Source organism: Lolium rigidum, chromosome 3 (assembly GCF_022539505.1).
Source record: "Lolium rigidum isolate FL_2022 chromosome 3, APGP_CSIRO_Lrig_0.1, whole genome shotgun sequence".
NCBI classification, from domain to species: Eukaryota; Viridiplantae; Streptophyta; class Magnoliopsida; order Poales; family Poaceae; genus Lolium; species Lolium rigidum.
This window is the reverse complement of record NC_061510.1, coordinates 287,040,770-287,047,247: the sequence shown is the minus strand read 5'-3', so window position 1 is coordinate 287,047,247 and position 6,478 is coordinate 287,040,770. Positions and strand designations below refer to the sequence as shown.

Sequence of the window (6,478 nt, the reverse complement as noted above, 5' to 3'; positions counted from 1 at the left end):
ATAGCTTCTATATTCATTGAATACATATAAAATAATCTAAGCTTGTTTTCTTGAGGAGGGAAAGGCTCCATTTTCTTTAGAAGAAACAACCATAGTAACTATCTATGAAATTCATTGATGGATATGAGAGTGGTGCAAGACCGGGACAGAGGAACCATGGGAATGTTTATGTCAACAAACAATGATAGCGTACAGAGCGACGTCTATCGGGAAGCTCACATCATCACTAAAAGAATTAGGCGGTGCAAATGGCACAAAGTGCTTAGATTTAGTATAACTAGATGATACCCCGCGCGTTGCGGCGGGATAGATTTATAAAATAGTTCTACTATAAGTATTATGATTGTGTAAAATCAACTACCGATAACACCCATAATGATTATTATAACATGATTTGTTCTCTCTTTGTAAGTTGCTCTTTCAACGTCTCATTTATCTCATGCACCATTTGTACTACTCAAATATATCAATCAACTACAGTAGGGTTATTATATACCTAAAACAATTCACACACAAAATTAGCTTTTTTTTCCCCGCCAAAAAAAAATGATTTTTCGTTGAGTAACTTACAAAGGTAATACTTTAAGAAATATGTTCATCTCTCATCACCACAAACGTGGCGTAATCTCATAGTAGTAAGAGAAAAAAGAAATATGTGAAAGAGACTGTCAACTATTATTTGTTATCATCGAAATAGAGAAAAACGAAACAAAAATAACAGGCAGTTATTAGTCCTCTAAAATCTAACCCAGCCAGCAGATCATCTTAGGCCAGATGGGCAATCCTATCCAGCAAAATTTCTTGTCGTCGAGGACACGTCGCTTCAGTCTTCAATATATGCCAAATAATATACACAACGGCTGAAAGCTAATGGTTTTTATGATGCTTCTTGCGTTCTTTTAGACATTGCGCCGACCAACTGGCAATATAGTTTGAGTTGAAGGCAATGGGAACAATCTGGGTTGGGGCTACCAAATCAATTTCGTAAAGGGGCACCCAAGAAATAGGTGCACATCTTCAATGTGCAATGTAGCACCTTGTCAGAAGTCCATAAGATGGTTCAAAGATAGCAACCGGAGGAATAATTGCACTTTAGGCTCAGCTCTGGCAAGTTCATGGAATGAATTTTGCGAAAAAACCGAGATTCATAAGCACTCTATGCTGAATAAACACCATGCGCGGAGAGGTTCAAGGAGGATTTTTGAGTGTCAAGCAAAAAGACAGACTGGATCTCTTCCCATAACGATAGAAACTGATCTAACTGAACTTCATTAGAAATCCAATCTAATACATAGAAATCACCGGTCATCATGGAAAAAAATAGCGCACTATTTCGGCGCTAATAGCACGCTATAGCGTTTCTGGACATGCCACGCTACATCATTTTCGGTGCTATAGCGTGCTATTAGCGCGCTATAGCACGCTAATAGCGTATTTTTCAGCTGACGCTATTTATTATAGCGCGCTATTCTTTTCCTTGCCGGTCATTCAAATATTCTTTGCAATAGTGGATCTGTATTTGTTTCTCCAGCTTCATAAAAACACCAGTTACCTAAATTGCATGTTGGATAAAAGCACCATATAAAATTCAGATCAAAGGATAAACATACAGTGCCGTCAACCCTAGTTGCATATAGGGTAGCTTAACTTGGGTCCTGAGATAGCCTTAACCCAACTCCCGAAAATTTCTGAAACAGCAGAGCCGAAAAGCAACGTTGCTATTTTTTTTTCAATGGTACGTTACTATTATTTCACATTGGGAACACCCAAGATGACGATACCTGGAGAAAATTCCTGTGTATCTGACTAAATCAGCGGAGACTCCAGGGTAGCAAATACATGTTACTGCGAGATAAAAAAATAAGATATGAACGTGGTCATCCAATACAAATTAAAAGAGATGAAAGCTTTTGTACCAGCGTCCGTAGGCAGCAAACGTGATGATCGCTGCTTTCTCATAGCTTCAACGATCAAGACGCAGAATCCAATAAACTCGCTTGCATGCGGAATCCAACAAATTAGTGGGCTTGAGCGAGATGCAATCAAATCGAGTGGAGGGGCAAAACGTGGAGCAGATTTCGAGCTCGAGCGCAACTGGTCAGATTGACAAACATTGGTTAGGGGATTGAAAAATAGAACGGATGATTAAAATCGAGAGAATCGAGAGCGGGCATCTACCTATGTGGAGACCGGTGCCACTGGAGGCGAAGTGAGCATGCTGGTGTGCTTGATGCCGATTGCAGCACGGGTAGGTTTTTAACCTGGAGGCGGTGGCGGATCAGTTCATCAAGCAGTTTCTACTGCATGAATTTTAGGATGCGAGGAGGCCGCACGTCGCGGTGGCAGAGTAATTAGTATCGATGATTATCCACGATCAAGAAGACGAACGGTGCTGCTACGAACCTTGCGATATTGCTGTGAAAGCCCACTAAGGCACGTCCAGCAATTTGGCCTCGCGAGCCCATGTGGGTCGGCCAGCCCACGAAGGGGTTTCGTACGGATACGGGGAACCGGGAGTCGACTGAGGCCTCGTATGCTACTCCGTACATGGTTCCTTCCCATGGATGTGGAGGTGATAAAAACCATACCTCTGTCAACCCGGCGTTTCGAGGACAGATGGGCATGGCACTATGATAAGAAAGGGGTTTTGACTGTGAGGTCAATGTATCACCTCCTTGTCAATACGAAGAAGCGAAGGGAGGATTGGCTTGATGGGCGAAGTGCAAACTCAGACACCAGGAGGGACAGTATGGCATGGCGCCGACTATGGTCTGCAAATGTGCCCCCCAAAATACGTGTCTTCTTATGGCGGCTGGCGCACCAATCCATCCCTACGGCGGATGTTCGCTGTCGACGGAATATGGCTACGTCGAGTGCATGCTGCCTGTGCGGGGCGGCTGATTCCTGGCGCCATTCCCTTATTGACTGCGCAGCAGCACGGTGTGTTTGGGCTTTGGCTGATGAAGGTGTTGTGGAGCACCTTTCCAAGACTGACACTCCAGTGGCTAGATTGTGGCTAGCGGAGATGACGGAGACACTCTCGCAGGACGATTTTACCCGCGTGGTCATCACGATGTGGGCGATATGGTATGCGAAGAGGAAAATTATATATGAGGAGGTTTACCAAAGCCCCCCCTCTACCCATCTTTTCATCGAAGGATTCCTCAGGGACCTGGCTATCCAGAAGCCGAGTGAGGGAAGAAGGGGAGCTCCGAAGCCGGTGCACCCGAGGTGGATACCACCGGCACCGGGATGCGTGAAGCTAAATGTGGATGCAGCGATGCGGAAATCTTCTCCGGGAGGCGCTGTAGCTGTGATCTGCAGGGGTGAGGCGGGTGATTTCATGGGTGCCTCAACACTGACGCTGGAAGGGATCACGGACCCGGCGACTATGGAAGCTATCGCCTGTCGGGAGGCCATGGCGCTGGCTCAGGATCTTATGGCGGATCGTGTAACGGTTGCGTCTGATTGCTTGACAGTCGTCAACGCTATCTACAGCAATTTTGCTGGGAGTTTTAGTGTAGTTATTGATGAGATTAAGGAAGCAGCAAACTCTTTACCGCTGGCTTCGTTTAGACATGAGAGTAGGGAGTCAAATAAAGAGGCTCATAGACTGGCACGCTCCGCCACATCCAGCGGATTGGGACGTCGGGTTTGGTTTGATCAACCACCTGATGGTCTTTGTATCAGACACTTTGTTATGAATGAATAAAGTGCCATGTCGTTTCTCAAAAAAAAAAAAAAGACTGAGGCCTCGTATGAAGTGGTTTCGTGCAGGGAACAATTAGCGACGCCCGACCGACGCGACAACACAGGGTGGAACAAAAGAGGTGACGTGGCAGCACGAGAAGCTAGGAAAATCAAGTAATGGGGGACTCCTATTTAGAGGTGACGTGGCCACATGTCTCTTTTGATATGTTTATCTTCATAGTCTCTGTAGTATTGACCCACTCGGGATTCATCCCAGAATATGAGTAAAGGAGAGAATACGTTTTAGTGGTTAGGAAACCAAACTTATTTTGATACAATTTAGAATGAATTTTCCAGTGAGCCGGTGAAGTAGTGGTCGATTAGCTGAAGTAGTACTAATTAAACCGTATGGCAATGAAGCTTTTCCGAGGTTTCGATCACGTATATCTGAAATAAATTCTCCTACAAATGCTGGCGCGTCTTTCTCAGATGAGGGCGACATTAAAGTTATCTATTTGAGAAGGTAAGGCAAGCATAATTAGAGTGAATGGTTCCTTCTGTTGCACCCAAGGCAAGCAATTTGCATTTCTATGGGAGAAATCTAAACTAACAGAGTAACATGACCGAGTTATATAACAGGATGACTCACAAGATTTGAGACTCGCAATGCTCGATTAATTAGAGAAAAACAGAGCAAAAATCTAAACAACGGTAAGCTACACAAAAGCACCACAAGACATACACCACGCTGGTAAGCGGAACACCGTCAGCCGGGCACTAGAGCGGCTCCTCCTTCCAAACTGCACATCTTTCACGTCGTGTCAATCTGCCATGAGCATATTCGCCAAAGTCATCGACTCCGGGCAGGAATGACAAGCCCCGAAGATAGAGGAACATGAGCCTCTCTAGTCCCAATAATAATGAACAATGCGGCATGTCTCACCGTTCCTTGCATGTGGAAGGGGTATTACATGATTTACAAAGATAACTGCAAAGATATTTAAGACTTAGTTCATAATTTTGTGAGTTCAAATTTTAATCAAATTATTTAATGAGCTCGCACTAGAAACATCATCCCTAAGAATGTTTCAAGTGATTACATGATCTTTCCTAGTCATACACCCCGATCGTCACGACCGTTGGCATAACGAAAGGTAGATATTGATGTATCAATCATATCATCTATATTACTCATGCTCGATCTTTCGGTCAGTGTTCGAGGCCATGTCTGCACATGCTAGGCTCACCAATAACAACCTTGCGTATTTGCAGTGCAACATGTCTTGCTTCCGCAGTACATGACCGTCAATATTATAGCACCTGGTCGTCACGGCGTGCTTCATAATAATGAGTCAATCTATCGTGGTGCAACACCGAGGGGCAACACTATTGATATTAGATTTTGGGATCGACTTATTTAATGGTACCGTTGAGGAAACAAAACACTAGCAACTAAACAAGATGCTATGACGGTATTTACATCAAATGTATTAAGTAGCATATCATGGGTGAATCATATATGCAACTAGATCTTCATCATGTGCTACGGCATGGCAACAACTAGCAGATAACTCCTTTATACCATGACCATAACATGTTACAAGCCCCCTTGCAACACAAAGATAGACGCCTCTACTTTATTATTTGCAAATATTACGTGGCTTTTAAGGCTTTCGTAAAAAATCACTCTTACCTACGAACATGAAACCACAACACCGACTAAATATTTGTCTCTAGTACACCCCTTTTGGGGCCCTCTGTTGCAAATGCCATACCACTAAAGTAAGAGAAACAGACACCCCCAAGCTGCATATATGGTACAAGCAATATGTCAAGTGAAGAACCAGTCTCGCGTAAGTGTACGCGTGAGGTCGGTTGGCGCTGCTTCATCAAATAATGCCGCAGTAATGAACAAGTACACGTGAGAGGGTAACCATTATAGAATAGAGTTGCATGCGTTCAAGCATACTACGCATAGATCGGCTCTGATACCACGATTGGGGATTCGTAGTAGAAAACAAAAAAATTCTAACTAACGCAACCCGGTGCCTAGATCTATCTAGGAGTAATGCTAAAACGGAGAAGATATCCGTGACGTACCCTCGTAGACCGATAGAGGTTAACGTTCCACTAGAACATGGTTGATATCGTCGTACTTCGTCACCGACCTCGGTGTCGTGTTGAAGTCCTCCTGTACCATCATGAGTACCGCAAGTGCAGCACCTCGTAGTTTCGCACACATACGGTACTCAACGACGCTTTCGGCTCTGATCCAGCAAAGTTGCGGAATTAGATCTTCTAGATCCGGATCCCGGCAGGGCTCCCGCGTACCAGGTGGAGTACTCCCTCCACGCGCAGCCCTTTGAGGAACCACGGGTTGAGAGAGAACAAGAGAGAGAGAGAGCGGGGGAGAGAGAGGGAGAGAGAGAAGGGAAGAGGAGGGGAGGGGAGGCGCCCAAATGGGTTGCTTTTCTCCCAAACCGTAATTCTCATTGTGTGCTCTCCTCCTCCCAATTCCTCCATTATATATAGGGGAAGGGGAGGGGCAAGGCAACATAGGGTGGAAAGGTGGGACTAAACAAGGGAGGATAGGAGGGGTCGGCTGGCCAAGGCCACCCGTGGCATGCCGCCCCCCGCCCCGTTCGACCACCGGGTGGGCCGGCCCACTTGGCCGCCGGCCACCCCTTCCCTTTTTTTCTTTTTTTTCCTTTTATTTTATTTGGCTCCTTCCATATGAGGCCTAATAAAAAAATAGGGATGCCCTTTACAATTAAATAAAAAAAATCAT

The 6,478-nt window shown here is 45.0% G+C and overlaps 1 long non-coding RNA gene across 1 annotated transcript; it reads right to left on the bottom strand.

Annotated features, from left to right (window-relative positions):
* Positions 1 to 1,488: 1,488 nt before the first annotated feature.
* LOC124699619 lies at positions 1,489 to 2,293 on the bottom strand. The gene is made up of 3 exons (XR_007001450.1): positions 2,179 to 2,293; positions 1,917 to 2,094; positions 1,489 to 1,845 (listed from the first exon to the last, which is right to left on the bottom strand). It is a non-coding gene; the product is annotated as an uncharacterized LOC124699619 (long non-coding RNA).
* Positions 2,294 to 6,478: the final 4,185 nt, after the last annotated feature.